Source organism: Rhinoderma darwinii, unplaced genomic scaffold (genome assembly GCF_050947455.1).
Source record: "Rhinoderma darwinii isolate aRhiDar2 unplaced genomic scaffold, aRhiDar2.hap1 Scaffold_106, whole genome shotgun sequence".
Lineage (NCBI taxonomy): Eukaryota > Metazoa > Chordata > Amphibia > Anura > Rhinodermatidae > Rhinoderma > Rhinoderma darwinii.
This window is the reverse complement of record NW_027461945.1, coordinates 1,643,351-1,662,070: the sequence shown is the minus strand read 5'-3', so window position 1 is coordinate 1,662,070 and position 18,720 is coordinate 1,643,351. Positions and strand designations below refer to the sequence as shown.

Below are 18,720 nucleotides of genomic sequence, written 5' to 3'. Positions count from 1 at the left end.
TTTCCGGGCTCGCGCTTAGGAACAATACCCAACGGGGACACAACTAAATCTTTTACTGGCGAATCAACAAAAGGCCCCGACATGCGACCCAACGAAACTTCTTTTAACAATTTGTCCGACACGACCTTGGCATGCAAGTAAGCCGATTTTAAATTCCTCCGCGTAACCGGCACCTCATAAGGAGGCGGAGGAATAACAAAAACCCACACAAAAACCCCTCGTAAAGCAATTTAGCCGCCGCCCTATCCGGATACTCATTTAGATAAGGGGCCATCTTTTCCACCCTCACCGGTGACACCCCCTAGACCAGCCGCGGAGGACTGGTTCCCTGACCTCTTTTTACGCATACATTTTGCCGCCCCGTGTGATGCACCATTACACTCGGAACACACGTGCTTGAACTTGCACGTGGCCCCGAACTTACACTGGCCTTCATTAAATTGCCAGCAAAACCCCGCCTTTCCCCCGCCGCCTTGTCCAACCTGACTAGACTGGCCTCCTTGGCCGGCGCTCACGGGAAAGGACTGCCTAACCGGAGCCGTAACCCGTAACCAGAGAGCAATATCCTTCTGGTCCCACCGAATCGCCGGCCGAACGGATTTCCGCTGACGGAATTGCTCATCATATCGCAGCCACGCCTGACCCCCATACGCCCTATGAGCCTCCCCAATGGCATCAAAATAACAAAACAACGCCGAACAATTTTCCGGCGCCTTTTCCCCTATCACACTGGCTAATATGGCGAACGCCTGCGACCAATTGACGAACGTCTGCGGGATAAGCCTATACCGCCGCCGTTCCTCCTCGTCCTTTTTACTCTCGTCCCGCTTGCTCTTATCTAAATTAAATTTAGCGAGCGGCAAGAGAGAAAAAATCTCAACATATTCGTCCTTCCAGATCCGCTCCCGCACCTCCTGCTTTAAATGCGCCCCCAACGGACCTTTGAAACAAACATACACCTCCCCACGAGCACGATCATCAATACGCACCCGATCGCCATCTTTTTGCGCCTCGGTCTGTACCGACACTGCGACCGCCTCTCTAACCGCCGTCACGGGCCGCGCTTGTAACAATCCCACGTCCCTGGGACCCTCCCAAACTACCGCCGGGGACACTTCCGTGACTACCGGCGCCACCGCCCTATCTAGGCGCCCGACCAGCTCTCTCAAGCAACCCACTAAATCTCCCAGACCCGCGCCATCACGCCCGCCCGCGCCACTACCGGCCACCGATGCGACGCTAGCAACCCCCCCGCCGACACCCGACATAAAAAATCGCTGGATATGACAATGATGGAGTTATACACTCACCGGGCTGCACAGGCGCTGTGTTCCCGTCAGCCGGACCATCCTGACCTCGACGATACGCGTCCAGTTCACCTTCCTCCAGCTCCTCTCTCGCAGACGACTGGCCATCCCACCGACATCTTCGGAACGGAGATGATGAAGCGCTGACCGATGGGCCGGCAACCTGCCGCCCGACCGCTGGAACCCAGACTTCCGACCGGACCTGCTGCCTCGACGTCGCTGTAGATCTAGGCGTCCGTCTCGATGATCCTGAAGAAGCCTGCCCCCTGGCCGGAACATCACCAGGCGGGGCGGCCGTACCTTGTCCTCCGAATCTTCCATCCGATGGGGGAGGGGTGACAGGGAGCCCGGCCTGCGACTCCCTGCATACCGCCGGACCCCGTCGCGGCTTGGGATTCCTGCCAGGACGCAGGGCCTGGGAAGAGGCGGTCCTCCCAGCTGCCTGGCCTGCAGCGTCCGTGATCGGGCTCCCTCTGCGACGCCGTGTCCGCGGGACCGCCTCAGGACTGAGGCGCTCTGGAGGTCGAGACCGCCGGGAGGGACGAGTCGACCCGGCCTGCATCACCGTCACCCCCGGCAACGCTCTCTGCCTGCTCCGGACAGGAGCAGTTGTTGTCGACTCCCCCCCCGCCGCCATGCTAGGAAGGGGGCCGGGGGAGGGGAGCCTGTCTCCTGCAACAGACCCCGAACGCCGTGCCTGACGTGGCAACACGGCGTCCGGGATCCTTGCTAATGCAGCCACGGTCTCCTCCAGCCATCCGGGACCGTGGTGCACAGCAGCAGCACGCAGCTGCTCTAACAACCCTGCCTCTGCCATACTGAGTGAGCGCGGCAACGGGGAGCTTGTCTCTTCCTGTGTTACTTCTCCCGCTGCTTCCGGCTCAATGCCGAAAAACAGCGGGAAGCCCAGCAACGGCCCCCTGACTCCTCCTTATCCCTCCTCCTCACTCTCCCTCCAACTCTCCCTTACCTATTAACCCTTTCCCTACCAGGGCGGTCATGGAGGCTTCCCCTTAAGCCCTGCAGGCTGCGTCCAGCCTCTTCTGGACTATAAAAAGGGCCCTGCCCACTTGATCCTTGTCGGAACGTTGTTGTATACCGAAAGTTTGTCTTGCAAATGGTCTCCTAGTGTTTTCCAGTTCCCAGTATTACCCGTTCCTGCTGCCTGTACCCTGTATCCTGTGCTACCGTGCCTCTGTGCCATCTACAGTGAGAGTCAAGTCGTGTCTTCCCCTGCATCTACTGTGCCATCTACAGTGAATGTCAAGTTGTGTCACCGCTACTGTCTACATTGCCTCAGGTACCCTTTCTGGACTATAGACATTATATTGTACCTAGTTGGCCAGCTGCTATCCCACTACGCGATACGGCCCAGTGGGTCCACACCCCGCGCCGTGACAGTGCCTAAATAGCTGTTTACTTCCACATATAAGGCATTTTCATACCCGGGACAACACTTTTAACAATATTTGCCACTGAAATAGCATATCTAGGTAAAAATTTAAATTTTTACTCTGCAACAATCTGCAGCGCAATCATTTATGGAAAAGACCTGTAGGGTGAAAATGCTCACTACACCCCTTAATAAATGACTTGAGGTGTGCAGTTTCCAAAATGGGGTCACTTGTCAGGGGTTTCCTTTATTATTTCACATCAGAGCCCTGCAATTGTGAACCAATACTTTGTAAATCTTCAAATTAGGCCTCAATTTTACATGGTACTCTTTCACTCCTGAGCCCTGTCAAATGTCTCAGGCAGAGTGCTAGTAGTGCTCTGCCCGGGACTATGGCTATGGGGTTGCCCCTGACAACAATGTCTATATATGGACAGTGATGTCAGGGGTTTCTTCTGTAGTGGAATCCACAGCCAGAGCGTCGGCAATGCTCTGGCTGGGTATTCTACTCCTAGAGGGAACCCCAACGGCACTACCTACAGGGAGAGGGGCTGTTTAGCACTACCTGGGAGGGGGGCTGTGTGGCACTACCTGGGAGAGTGGGCTTTGTGGCCCTACCTGGGTGGGGGGGGGCTGTTTGGCACTACCTGGGATGGGGGCTGTGTGGCACTACCAGGGAGGGGGCTCTGTGGCACTACCAGGGAGGGGGGCTGTGTGGCACTACCTGGGAGGAGAGGGCTGTTTGGCACTACCTGGGAGGGGGGCTGTGTGGCACTATCTACAGAGGGCACTAAAATTATTGGGGTACAATCTGAGGGCATAAATTCTATATGAGGGCATAAACAGGGCCTAATGTCTATAAGGGGACAAAAAAATTACGTTTTCTGCCATTTTACTGCCGCTGTGAGTTCCCCCGCAAAGGGGCTTACTAAGTCTGTGTCGCCCAAGGGCCCACATAAACCTGGAGCATGGCCTGTATATATATATATATATATATATAGCTAGAACGACTAGTCACTCAGCTCTCATAGAGCAGCAACACTGTGGATCTGCAATGGTGACCACAAGCCATATTGCCCTGATACTATCTGTTAGATACACTCAACGTATCAGAGCAGTATTGTGTGTGTTTTATATGACCAATATGCCATCCATCACTGCCCCACAGAGTTTGTTACCAATCTTTCCCAGGCGGCAGAATGCCAGATCTGCCTAGTCCTGCATTGATAAATCTACATCCCCTATATCGTAGCATTACTAGTCAGATTTGCTAATCAGGAGCCAAGAATCGCTGTGAAGCTGCGATTAACACACCTGCCTTTTTATGCAGTGATACATTTTGCATACTGTAGCTTAGCTAGCCAGATATGTCTTTCAGGATCCCAGGAAAGCTGGGTAACAAACCATGTGAAGTTGTAATAGAAACTGTAAAATACTAAATCCCCCTAAATAAATGCCCCTCCTCGCTACCAAATTGTGCCATAGATAAGGCAAAGCCTTTCAGGGTACTGGGACAGCTGGGTAACAAACCATTATCTCTCAAATTGTGTCATATTTAGGCAGATTTGCCTTTGAGGGTTTCAGAAAAGCTGGGTAACAAACCATATGAAGCTGTAATGGAGATCTGCTTTATACTTAATCCCCCTAAATAAATGCCCCTCGTCGCTACCAAATTGCACTATATCTAGGCAGATTTGTCTTTCAGGAACCTGGGCAACCTGTATTCCGTAGGGGGACTTAGCGGACAATTTCCCCGCAGATTTTGATCAAATTCTTGGGAAATCCACATATGTTACATACAGATTTAGTTGCGGATTTAGCAGCAGATTTGACCTAGGTTTCAGCCTATGCATTGCAAAGGCTGAAATCCGCAGTGAAAATCCGTGGCTTCTCCGCAACAGAATGAGCGTGCTGCAGATTTGAAATAAGCAGAATGCTCCGCTGTTATTGCGGTCGTCTTCTGCTACATGTGGGTGGGGTTTTGAAAACCCCATCCCCTTGTGATGTACTGTAAGCTGCTGCGGATTTGCGATACAGAACCCACGCTGCAAATCGGCAGAAAAACTGCCACATCCGGACACACCCTTAGGCCTTATTCACACGAACGTGTATTACGTCCGCGCTACGCGCGTGGAAATCATGCGCGTCGCACGGACTTATGTAAGTCAATGGGGCCGTTCTGACATGTCGTGATTTTCACGGCGTGTGTCCGCTGCGTAAAACTCACGACATGTCCTATACTTGCCCGTGTTTCGCGCAGCACGCACCCATTGAAGTCAATGGGTCCGTGCAAATTGCGCTCGGCACACGGAAGCACTTCCCGGTGCCGCACGTGATGCTCGCTACAGTAGTAAAAGAAATGAATGAAAACAGAAAAGCACCTCCTGCTTTTATGTTTGTAAACATAAAAACAGAGTGTCATAATGATGTCGGCTGCGCGAAAATCACGCAGCCACGCACCATATACAGATGCCACACTGAACTTTTGCGCTCGTAAAACGGACACGTTCGTGTGAATAAGGCCTAAGATTGGGTTTCCACAGTGCAGATTTGCTGCAGATTTTGTCAGCATTTTGTAAGCCAAAGCCAGAATTGGATGAAGGAGAGCGGACCTATAAGGCCTTCCCTTATATATTTCTTCTGTTTAGGTTCCGTTCCTAGTTTTGGGTTAAAAAATGCTTGCAAAATCTGCACAGTGAGAACCCAGCTTTAGGCTACACAGCATATCCAACCTTGAACCTGCAGGGAATTCCGCCTGAAACGCACATGGTGCCGATTTTCAGTCAGAATCTCCGCTGCAGAAACACTGCTTGAAAAAAAATAAAAGAAGCTGATAGTTACCCCTGGCTGTTGTCATAGCAACGCCTTCTTCTGTTTCAGTGCAGCCTCACCTCCTGGAATGATGCGGCAGCCCGATTGACCGCCACAGCTTGTGATTGGCTGCAGCAGTCACATGGGTTGAAACGTCATCCCAGGAGGCCAGGTGTCACTCAGAACAGAGAAACGCGTCACTATGACAAAGGCTGGAGGTAAGCATTAGCTTTTTTGTGAATTTTGAAGCAGAATCGCAGCGTTTCCGCCACAAAAGTGGCAACATTTGCTATTTGTTCTAGGTTTCACTTCCGCAGCAAAAAATGTCATAAATTGACCTATCAATGGCATGTCAATTTATGCTGCGGATTTGTTGCTATTTTGATGCAGGTTTTTCTCATTGAATTGAATCAATGTGGAAAACCAGCAACAAAATAGCAACGGATCCGCAGCATAAATTGGCATGCTGGGGATTTAAAATCCGCACTGCAGGTCAATTTATGAACGTTTTTGCTGCAGATTTTTACTGTAGCGTCTGCATGAGATTTGTTCAAATCTCACTCACTGTGCTGCTACTGTAAATGCTGCGTCATTTCCTTAGGCCTAGTTCACACTGAGTTTTTTTGGGCCCTGTTTAGGGTGCGGAAAACACGTTAGAAACTGCGCCAAAATACAGCAGAAATCGCCTACCATTGATTTCAAAGGGAGGTAAAGGCTTTTTTTCCTGCGAGTGGAAAAGAAAACGCTTGCAGGAAAAAAAAGCGTCATGCTCTTTCTTCAGGCGTTTCCATCTCTGACCTTTCATTGACATCAATGGGAGGCAGAGAAAATGTTTTTCACTGCGCTTTTTGCCCACGGCTGAAAAACTCGCAAAAAAAAAAAAAACGCAGCAAAGAGAGCGCAGCCTCCTGAAGGAATTTTGAGGCAGATTTTTCTGCCTACAAAAAACTCAGTGTGAACATACTTTTAGGGCGTTCACAAGTGGCATTTCCGCTGCAGATGTTTAGATAGAGGAGGCTGGTAGGAAAAGGCTCCCTCTTTTCTGCAAAATCACAACAGCTTTTTTCTGCAGCTTGCTGGAAGTCTTGCAGGTTTATCTATAGGGGACAATTTTATAAAAGGATTTATTTCATTTAATGTGTGTTTTTAAGGTTAAAGGAACAGTGTCACGGGAAAAAAATTTTTTAGATCAATTTGCTTTTAGTGTTTTATTTAAAAAAAAAATATTTATTTGTGTGTTTGTGTTTTACTTTTTTTTATTTTTTCACTTTTTCTTGTCTATGGGTGCTGCCATTTTTTTTTCCATCTCTGTATGTGTCGATTAACAACACATACAGACATGGAATACGGCGCATACAGTCCCATAGTGAATGCGAACGGGGCCCGTTCCATCCACTATGCTGTACGCCGTCTATGTGGGAATGGCGCATGCGCCGCTCCCACACAGTCCAAATTGAACTGTGCGACGTCCGGCGCCATTTTCTTGTGGACCGTAAGTCGCGGCCGGACAGTAAGATTAATACTTCCGGTCGCGGCTTCCGAACTTGTGCACTTTGAGCAGAGGTAAGACGGAGCGGACGGACCGGAGGGAGCGGCGGCGGCAGGAGCAGGTAAGTGAGGTCTGTGTATGTTCGTGTTTTACTGTGTGTTTACTACTGTATGTAAACCTACTACACTGTGTGTTAGCTCAAAAAATGGCGACACACAGTGTAGGAGGTTTGACCGTTCAATCCCGTCGTTTCTCCCGGCACTAGCCAGGATAAGGGAGGGGGGGATTCTGAGAGCTCACTAGAGCGAGTGAGTTTTCTCCAATTTTGCAGCATAAAGCAATGTGGTTGCTTTACCACATGCAGTGCTGCAATTTTGGGAATTGCTCCATCTAGTGACCAGCGCTGGGAAATATTATAAATTAGAATCTAATTTATAATATTTCCTGACTCGTGAAAAAAATTTAAAAAATTAGAACAATGTTTAATCACCTATACACTAATTGTTTAACTGAAAAAAAAAAAAAAAATTCCCTTTAAGGATATGCTCATATGCTTAACAAAAAACGGCTGTAAAATACGTAGCTGTTTTCAAGGGAAAACAGCCTATGATTTTCAGGTGTTTTTTATGCAAAGCGTTATTTGATGCGTTTTTTTACTGCCATTTTTGTAGCTGTTTTTCTTTGAGACAATGAGAAATGGCTCCAAAACGGCTCAAGAAGTGACATGCACTTCTTTTTTACAGGGCGTTTTTTTATGTGCCGTTTTTAGAAACGACGCGTAAGAAAAAACGCCCCGTGGGAACGAAACGCCGTTTTTCCCATTTACATTTATCGGCATATGTTCGGAGGTGTTCAGGCCATGTATTTTCAGCCATTTTTCAATGCGTTTACAGCCCGAAAAACAGCTGAAAATAAGCCGTGTGAACACACCCTTAGGCCTGATTTACACGAGCGTGTGCGTTTTGTGCACGCAAAAAAGCGGCGTTTTGCGCGCGCAAAAGGCACTTAACAGCTCCGTGTGTCATCAGCGTATGATGCGCGACTGCGAGATTTTCTCACAGCCGCCATCATTATGACACTCCATTTGGATGTTTGTAAACAGAAAAGCATGTGGTGCTTTTCTGTTTACTGTAATGACGGGGGTAAGGAAACATACAAGTGAGCCCTAATCTACCCGCCACTCAGTCCCTGCCTACTTGCAACGACCCGCCCTAGGCGACAGGGTACAACTGGGCGACAGTCCCTACGCTCAATATGTGCACAACAGACAAACAGATAAGGGTACACAGAAGCAAGGGAAAAGGGGCAGTTGCCCACGGCAACACCGAGAGCAACAAGAGTGGTGAACGAGCCGAGTCAAACCAGGAGTGTACGAGGTACCAAACGCAGAGCAGGAGAGTAGTGAACAAGCCGAGTCAAACCAGAAGTGTACGAGGTACCAAACGCAGAGCAGAAGAGTAGTCAGTAAGCCAGGGTCAAAATGAAGCAGGGTCAAATAGATCAAGAAGCTGCAGCAGGGCCAGGAAACCAAACAGAAGAATCACAAGCAAGGAGGAACAGGAAAGGCAGGTATAAATAGACAGTGGGCTGGAGCTAGCTCCGTCTGGCCAAGCTATGATAGGCTCTCCCACTCCTAAGCCTGCCATCCTGAGTGGTGGAAGATGGAGTCAGTCTCACAGACATAGAAGCAGGTGCAGACTGATTACCTATGGGCGTGGATACAGAAGCTGTGCCTGGCAGATCCTTAACATTTACATTCAGAGTTTGACAGCTGCTGCGCGAATCACACAGTTCGCACGGAAGTGCTTCCGTGCGGCATGCGTGGTTTTCACGCACCCATTGACTTCAATGGGTGCGTGATGCGCGAACAGCGCACAAAGATAGGACATGTCGTGAGTTTTTTTCAGCGGACTCACACTGAGCAAAACTCACAGACTGTCTGCATGCCCCCATAGACTAATATAGGTGCGTACGACACTCGTGAAAAGCACGCGCGTCGCCCGCACGTATATCACGCTCGTGTAAACGAGGCCTTTGTGTCACTTTTAACATGAGACATGAGGAAGTGAGGATTGTTCCTGGGAATACTCCTGAAGGGCAGCATATTATAGGTAGAGATCCGCTGGGCTATTATGTTAATACAGCACAAAAAATATTATAAAAAGAATACACATGTAAAGCTCTAAAGTGCTAATCAAAAGTGAAAGTCTTCTAGCGTAAACGTGATGCATAAAAAAGTTACACCTTGTCCTGCAAAAATAAAACAAGGCCTCAAATAGAAACGTAGACATTAAAATAAAATAAAAGATTATGGCTAGAAGGCAAAAAAATAAAAATGGCCAAGCATGCTGCAACCTTAATAAGTTCCCAATTGTTCCAGTATAAGCCTACAGTAGTGATTCTGAATTCTATTGCCAACGTGTAAAATGGTATACAATGTGTTTTTTTTTCTACTAACAGAATTGCCTCAAAATGTACATTTGTTTATAAAGCATAATGATCTGCTTTCAGTGCTCTACAAATGATGAATTCTTCATGGATATTCATCTATAGCACTCACAGGCTTCTCCCTACAGTTGACATCATAGTCTTCTCCCTTCAGTTGATGACATCACAGCTGATGGAATACTAAGGCATTGTGATGTGTCTTTTTTACAGACAAGCACCTGATGCAGCAGCTCTTATGTGTAGAGCAGTCTTCGTCCCATCAGACCTGTTCAGTTCTCAGACAAGACCACCATTTTCTTCATGCTACAAGATCTTCACATCATAATCACAGGCTCTGCAGGAAAGTTCACCGCAGGGAAACAGGTAAAGACCATTCCAGTTTTGTATGCCAGGGCAGGGGGTCACATTCAGACTTTCTCTAGGCCATTTTACATGTTTCTTACATGTTTCAAGAGTTACAACAGTTTTCAAAACCATGTCCCCCTTTTCATATCTAATTATTGTATGGCCACTCAAGCTGCTGTAACGTCCTTCCTCCTGAGCGCTGCAGCAGCTTTCAATATACAATAAGCTAATGTTGATTTCTTTCCATGAATGCTGCTATAGGTCAGAAACCTCCAGCATTGCCTGGAGGTCATAAGAACTTACGTAACAGCCTGGTGCACCCCTGATTGTAGTTATATGGCTACATGCATGACAAAAAGAAAAATGTAGACTATGGAAGAATACCAAATACAGCATTTTATGGGTAGAGATGCCCTCTAAGGCTGTGTTCACATCAGCGTTGTCTTTCCTTTGAGGGTTTCCATCGGGGAAACCCCTCAATGGAAAGGCAAGCGGAAACCTTAGCTTCTGTTTGCATCACCATTGATCTCAATAGTGACGGAAACGTTTCTAATGGTTTCCGTTTGTCACCGTTGTGACAAGGTTCCGTCGTTGTTTTGACAGAATAAATAGTGCAGTCGACTTCTGAGGGCCTGATACTGAAAGCCGAAGGATTGTCAGAGGCAGTCATAAAAACCCTACAAAAAAGTAGTAAAAATGTCACTAACAGTAAATTTATCGCAACTTACTTCTGCAGGCTTCTGTTTAACAATGGCATATGAAATGACAGTCTTAAAGAGGCTCTGTCACCACATTATAAGTGGCCTATCTTGTACATAATGTGATCGGCGCTGTAATGTAGATTACTTCAGTGTTTTTTATTTAGAAAAACTATCATTTTTGACGGAGTTATGACCTATATTAGCTTTATTCGAATGAGTTTCTTAATGACCACCTGGGCGTGTTTTACTTTTTGACTAAGTGGGCGTTGTGAAGAGAAGTGTATGACGCTGACCAATCAGCATCATACACTTCTCCCCATTCATTTACACAGCACTAGCGATATAGCTATATCGCTATGTGCAGCCACATATACAAGCACTAACGTTACTGCAGTGTCCTGACAATGAATATATATTACCTCCAGCCAGGACTTGATGTCTATTCAGAATCCTGACCACTTCTGTAGCGTCTGTGTGAGACTACAGCACAGCACAGCGAGATCTCGCTGTAAATGACAGCTTACAGCGTAATCTCACAAGACAACGCCTGCTATGCTGTAAATTACAGAGAAGTGTCAGGATTCTGAATACACATCGTGTCCTGGCTGGAGATAATGTATATTCATTATCAGAACACTGCAGTAATGTTATAGTGTGTTTATGTGGCTGCACATAGCGATATAGCTATATCGCTATGTGCTGTGTAAATGAATGGGGAGAAGTGTATGACACTGATTGGTCAGCGTTATACACTCCTCTTTACAATGCCCACTTGGTCAAAAAGTAAAACACGCCCAGTTGGTCATCAATAAACTCATTAGCATAAAGCTAAAATAGGTCATAACTCTGTCAAAAATGATCGTATTTCTAAATTAAAAAAACACTGCTGTAATCTACATTACAGTGCCGATCACATCATGTACAATATAGGCCACTTATAATGTGGTGACAGAGCCTCTTTAATAAATTCCCCCATTGTATTCATGTGACCAGCTTTAGGACTTAAAAGTCAATTTTCACAACAAGTGACATTGTTAGTTGTTAAGGTAGGGTAAATGAATTAAGCTAGTCGGATATTATCTTTAATGTATTGAAACTTTTTTAGTTGTATATACATGACTTTTTTGTTAGTATATACATGATTAGACATTGTCTTATTTTTTATAATTGTTTCACAACTCAGGAAATATTATAAATTAGATTCTAATTTATAACATTTCCATGTGCTGGTCACTAGAGGGAGCAATTCCCAAAATTGCAGCATTGCAATGTGATAAAGCAACCTCATTGCTTTATGCTGCAAATTTGGTATAGACACACACGCTCTAGTGAGCTCACAGAATCCCCCCTCCCTTGTCCTGGCTTGTGCCAGGAAGAAGGAGGGGGTTGAATGTTCAAACCTCCTACACTATGTGCCGTCATTTTTTGAGCGAATGCACAGTGTAGTAGGCTTACATACAGTGGTAATCACACAGTAAAACACAAACATACACAAACACAACTTACCTGCTCCTGCCGCCGCTCACTTCGCTCCGTCCGCTCGCTCCGCTCCTAGTACTTGCTTCTAATCACATGTCCGGAAGTCACGACCGGAAGTAGTCATCTTACTGTCCGGCCGCGGCTTCCGGTCCACATGAAAATGGCGCTGGATGTCGCTCGGCCGAAGACCTTCCATTTGGACTGTGTGGGAGCGGCGCATGCGCCTTTCCCACACAGACGGCGTACACCATAGTGAATGGAACGGCTCCCGTTCGCATTCTCTATGGGGATGTATGTGCCGTATTCCATCTCTGTATGTGTCGTTAATCGACACATACTGTAATGGCAGGAAGGAGGTGAAGGGAAAGTGAGCCCTAATCTACCCACCGCCCTGTCCCTGCCTACTTGCAACGACCCGCCCTAGGCGACGAGGTACAACTGGGCGGCGGTCCCTACGCTGTCTAAGTGCACAGGAAAACAAACAGGGAACATGCAAGGGAAGGGGCAGTAGCCACGGAACGCCACGGGGAAACGGAGCGGCGAACGAACAGTCAGGACCAGGACGAAGTGAGTACACCCGAGCGGGCACGGAGACAGAAGCAAGCCAGGGGCAAAGCAAAGCAGGTCAAGCAGAACTGCAGCAAGGCAGAAGCACGGCAGAAGCAGGCTGGAGCAAGCAGCAGTGGGGCCAGGAATCCAAAAGAATTACAAGCACTGAGGGAGAGAACAGGGCAGGTAATAAAGGACAGGGGGCGGAGCTAACTCCGACAGACCAGGCCGCGATAGGCTCTCCCACTCCTGAGCCTGCCACCCTGGTTGGTGGGAGATGGTGTCAGTCGAACAGGTCTGGCCTCAGGTGTGGATTGATTAATCCCAGGAGTATACCTAGATGAAGTACCTGGCAGATCCCTAACAGTACTCCCCCTTTTATGAGGGGCCACCGGACCCTTACTAAGGGGACCCGGTTTAGTGGGGAAGAGAAGGTGGAACCTCCTGATCAATACCCCAGCGTGAACATCACGGGCAGGTACCCAAGTCCTCTCCTCCGGCCCGTATCCTCTCCAATGGACCAGGTACTGGAGGGAGCCCTGGACCATCCTACTGTCCATAATCTTGGCCACCTCGAATTCCACCCCCTCAGGGGTGAGAACGGGAACAGGAGGTATCCTCGAGGGGGACCAGGACGGGGAGCAGCGTTTAAGCAGGGAGGCATGGAAGACGTCATGTATGCGAAAGGATGGGGGGAGCTCCAGACGGAAGGATACAGGGTTGAGGACTTCAATGATCTTATAAGGTCCAATAAATCGGGGAGCAAACTTCCTGGACGGGACCTTAAGGCGCAAGTTCCTGGACGACAACCAGACCAAATCCCCGACGACAAACTGGGGGTTAGCAGAACGTCTACTATCCGCCTGAATCTTTTGTGCGCTCTGGGACGCCTCTAGGTTCTTCTGAACCTGGGCCCAGACAGTGCACAGTTCCCGATGAACATCCTCTACCTCAGGATTATTGGAACAACCAGGGGAGACGGAGGAGAACCTTGGGTTAAACCCGAAATTACAGAAAAACGGGGAGACCCCTGACGAGTTACTGACCCGGTTATTCAGGGAAAATTCAGCAAGGGGAAGGAATGAGACCCAATCGAATTGACAGTCAGAGATGAAACACCTTAAATATTGTTCCAGGAATTGGTTGGTCCTTTCCGTTTGGCCATTAGTTTCGGGATGGAAGGCGGAGGAGAAGGACAGATCAATCTCCAACTTTTTACAAAAAGCTCTCCAAAATAAGGAAACAAATTGTACCCCTCTGTCAGAAACGATATTGACTGGGGCCCCATGGAGACGCAGGATGTGTTTCACAAACAAAGAAGCTAACGTCTTGGCGTTAGGTAGCTTCTTAAGGGGCACAAAGTGGCACATCTTGCTGAAGCGGTCGACTACCACCCACACCACCGACTTGCCCTGAGATGGAGGCAAATCGGTGATAAAATCCATGGAGATATGGGTCCAAGGTCTCTGGGGAATGGGCAAGGAACGTAGTAGGCCCGCAGGTCGGGACCTAGGGGTTTTGGACCTAGCGCAAACCTCACAAGCGGCGACGTAAGCCCTAACGTCTTTAGGCAACCCAGGCCACCAATAGTTTCTGGTAATGAGGTGTTTGGTGCCCAAGATGCCAGGATGACCAGATAGAGCGGAGTCATGGTTTTCCCTGAGTACCCTCAGCCGGTATTGCAGGGGAACAAACAGTTTGTCCCCAGGGACGTTCCCGGGGGCTGCACCCTGATCAGCCGCGATATCAGAAGCTAAATCAGAATCCGTGGCAGAGACGATTATACCAGGGGGTAAAATACAAGCAGGATCCTTCTCGGAAGGAGGATTGGCCATGAAACTACGTGACAGAGCATCAGCCTTAATATTCTTGGACCCAGCCCTATAGGTAACCAAGAAATTAAATCTGGTAAAGAATAGTGCCCACCGAGCTTGTCTAGGATTAAGCCTCCGGGCCGATTCCAGGAAAACCAGATTCTTGTGATCCATAAGGACCGTTACCTGGTGTCTGGCCCCCTCCAGGAAGTGCCACCACTCCTCAAAAGCCCATTTAATGGCTAGAAGTTTGCGGTTGCCAATATCATAGTTACTCTCCGTGGGCGAAAACTTCCTAGAGAAGTAAGCACAGGGGCGGAGATGGGTGAGGGAGCTGGTACCCTGGGACAAGACGGCCCCCACTCCCACCTCGGAAGCGTCAACCTCCACAATAAATGGCTCCTCTTGGTTGGGCTGATTCAGCACGGGGGCCGAGATAAAGCACTTCTTGAGAGTCTCAAAGGCCTGGACGGCCTAAGGGGGCCAATGGAGGACATCAGCACCCTTGCGGGTAAGGTCCGTAAGAGGCTTAGCGACGACCGAGAAGTTGGCAATAAATCTCCTGTAATAGTTGGCGAACCCTAAAAAACACTGTAACGCCTTAAGGGAGGCCGGTTGGACCCATTCCGCCACAGCCTGAACCTTGGCAGGGTCCATGCGGAATTCATGAGGAGTGAGGATTTGCCCTAAAAATTGTATCTCCTGTACCCCAAAGACACATTTTTCAGTCTTAGCAAACAGATTATTCTCCCGAAGGACCTGGAGCACCTTCCTGACATGCTCCACGTGGGAGGACCAGTCCTTGGAAAACACCAGTATGTCATCAAGGTACACAACAAGAAAATTACCCAGGTACTCTCTCAGGATTTCATTAATAAAATTCTGGAAGACAGCAGGGGCATTACACAACCCAAAGGGCATGACCAGGTATTCGAAATGACCCTCGGGTGTGTTGAACGCAGTTTTCCACTCATCCCCCTCTTTGATGCGGATAAGGTTATATGCCCTCCGTAGATCGAACTTAGAAAACCATTGGGCTCCCTGAACCTGATTAAAAAGATCCGGAATCAAAGGAAGTGGGTACTGGTTCCTTACGGTGACCTTATTCAGGTTACGATAATCAATGCACGGCCTAAGACCACCATCCTTCTTCCCCACGAAGAAGAAGCCAGCACCTACAGGAGAAGTCGAGGGGCGAATGAAACCCTTGGCCAGGCATTCTTGGATATACACCCTCATAGCTTCACGTTCAGGACATGAAAGATTAAATATCCTACCCTTAGGAAGCTTGGCACCAGGCACCAAATCGATAGCGCAATCGTAATCTCTATGGGGGGGCAACACCTCGGAGGCCTCCTTAGAAAACACATCGGCGAAGTCCTGAACAAACTCAGGAAGCGTGTTTACCTCCTCCCGGGGAGAAATAGAGTTATCAGAAAGACATGACATAAGACATTCATTACCCAATTTGGTGAGATCCCCAGTATTCCAATCAAACGTGGGATTATGCAACTGCAACCAGGGAAGGCCTAAAACCAGATCAGACGATAATCCCTGCATCACCAGTACAGAGCACTGCTCCACATGCATGGAGCCAACCAGGAGTTCAAAAACAGGAGTATGCTGAGTAAAATAACCATTAGCAAGGGGAGTTGAGTCGATTCCTACTACAGGGATAGGATAAGGTAAATCAATACAAGGCATCTTTAGAGACATAGCAAATTCCACAGACATGATATTAGCAGATGAGCCAGAATCCACGAAAGCACTGCCCGTGGCAGACCGGCCAGCAAACGAGACCTGAAAGGGAAGCAAAATTTTATTGCGTTTCACATTAACGGGAAATACCTGTGCGCCCAAGTGACCTCCCCGATGATCACTTAGGCGCGGAAGTTTTCCGGCTTCTTATTCTTGCGCCTGGGACAGGTGTTCAGTAGATGCTTGTCGTCCCCACAGTAGAAGCAGAGACCATTCATTCTGCGAAACTCCCTACATTGTCGAGGGGACATGGAGGCCCCGAGTTGCATAGGTACCTCCGAGTCCTCCGTGGAGGGGCAAGGAGACGGGACCTCGGGGGGGATCGCAGAAAAGTCAGAGGGGAGCACACTGAAGCGTTCTAGCTGATGTTCCCTGAGACATCGGTCAAGTCGTACTGCTAGGGCCATAACCTGGTCAAGGGAGTCAGATGAGGGGTAGCTAACCAGCAGATCCTTCAGGGCGTCAGATAATCCTAACCTAAACTGGCACCTTAGGGCCGGATCGTTCCACTGAGAAGCTACGCACCACTTCCTAAAATCAGAACAGTATTCCTCAACCGGTCTCCTACCCTGACGTAAGGTCACCAGCTGACTCTCGGCTAAAGCAGTCCTGTCAGTCTCGTCGTAAATGAGTCCGAGGGCAGAGAAAAAACGATCAACAGAGGAAAGTTCAGGGGCGTCAGGAGCCAAGGAGAAGGCCCACTCTTGGGGCCCTTCCTGGAGTCGGGATATGATGATACCCACACGCTGGTTCTCGGAACCTGAGGAGTGGGGCTTTAGGCGGAAATACAGTCTGCAACTCTCCCGGAAGGAGAGAAACGTCTTACGGTCCCCTGAGAACCGGTCAGGTAACTTGAGGTCGGGTTCTAGAGGTGAGGTGAGGGGTACTACTAAAGCAGCGTCACCCTGATTGACCCTTTGGGCCAGGGCCTGGACCTGTAGGGAGAGGCCCTGCATCTGCTGGGTCAGGGTCTCAAGGGGGTCCATGATAGCGTCAGCGTAGGAGAAATGGTAGACTAGGTAAGGGCTTGTAATTATGTAATGGCAGGAAGGAGGTGAAGGGAAAGTGAGCCCTAATCTACCCACCGCCCTGTCCCTGCCTACTTGCAACGACCCGCCCTAGGCGACGAGGTACAACTGGGCGGCGGTCCCTACGCTGTCTAAGTGCACAGGAAAACAAACAGGGAACACGCAAGGGAAGGGGCAGTAGCCACGGAACGCCACGGGGAAACGGAGCGGCGAACGAACAGTCAGGACCAGGACGAAGTGAGTACACCCGAGCGGGCACGGAGACAGAAGCAAGCCAGGGGCAAAGCAAAGCAGGTCAAGCAGAACTGCAGCAAGGCAGAAGCACGGCAGAAGCAGGCTGGAGCAAGCAGCAGTGGGGCCAGGAATCCAAAAGAATTACAAGCACTGAGGGAGAGAACAGGGCAGGTAATAAAGGACAGGGGGCGGAGCTAACTCAGACAGACCAGGCCGCGATAGGCTCTCCCACTCCTGAGCCTGCCACCCTGGTTGGTGGGAGATGGTGTCAGTCGAACAGGTCTGGCCTCAGGTGTGGATTGATTAATCCCAGGAGTATACCTAGATGAAGTACCTGGCAGATCCCTAACACATACAGAGATGAAAAAAAAAATGGCAGCCCCCATAGTGAAGTAAAAGTTAGAAAAAATAAAAAAGTAAAACACAAACACACAAATAAATAAAATGTATTTTAATAACACACTAAAATCAAATTTATATATAATAATTTTTTTTTCGCGACACCCGTTCTACTTAAGTGTTTAGACAGTGAATAGACATTCCACGGGATGTCTATTCGCAATCTCTGCACTTCGTTACTATGTCTGTGGTAGTTACAGCAGAGGAAGCGTGATACAACGAGATCACGCTTCCTCTGCTGTAACTACCATAGAAACAGTAACGAAGTGCAGAGATTGTGAATAGACATCCCGTGGAATGTCTATTAAATGTCTAAGCACTTCAGTATTGTTAATGTGTTAGTATAAGACAGCACATAAGGATCTAGCAGGATCCCTATGCGCTGAATAAATGAATGGAGAGGAGTGCATAAGGCTGATTGGTCAGCGTCATACACTCCCCTGTACAACGCCCACTTGGTCTAAAGTAAAAATACACCCACTTGGGCATTAAGCAACTCATTAGCATAAATCTAAAATCGCTAATAAAGTGGTAAAAATAGATAGTTTTTTTTAAATAAACCTACATTAAAGCGCCGATCTCCTTATGTAGGAGATACGGCACTTATAATGTGGTGACAGAGCCTCTTTAAATGATAAGCAAATTGTTTCTTTTTTTTTTCTACCTAAATTGGCAGAAAACACACCTATTTTGGAGATATAAAAGACAGCTAGAAGGGAAATGGAGGAGGCCGGTGTTTTTTTAATTATTTTTTTTCCTAGGTGTCTTTTATTTCATTTGCTAACGATTTAGGCAAAGTAGCTCAAAAGTAAAAATTTTTATAATACATGATTTTGTAAAGTATTGTAATGGGAAATTTTGGCGCACGCCCGTTTTAAGTAAAAATTTTAGCTTTTTGAGACTTTATGCTGTTTTCACGTCTTTTCAGCTAGTAAGTCGGGACCAGCGGGAGAGCAGATCTCCTG

At 48.2% G+C, this 18,720-nt stretch overlaps 1 long non-coding RNA gene across 3 annotated transcripts; it reads left to right on the top strand.

Moving 5' to 3' along the window:
• The first annotated feature begins 2,377 nt into the window (after positions 1 to 2,377).
• Positions 2,378 to 18,535, top strand: LOC142698992 (uncharacterized). Of its 3 annotated transcripts, none has more exons than XR_012865908.1 (3): positions 2,378 to 2,607; positions 9,659 to 9,811; positions 18,432 to 18,535. It is a non-coding gene; the product is annotated as an uncharacterized LOC142698992 (long non-coding RNA). The 3 variants fall into 3 exon arrangements; XR_012865910.1 differs by lacking the exon at positions 18,432 to 18,535 and adding an exon at positions 10,397 to 10,542; XR_012865909.1 differs by lacking the exon at positions 2,378 to 2,607 and adding an exon at positions 5,658 to 5,729.
• Positions 18,536 to 18,720: the final 185 nt, after the last annotated feature.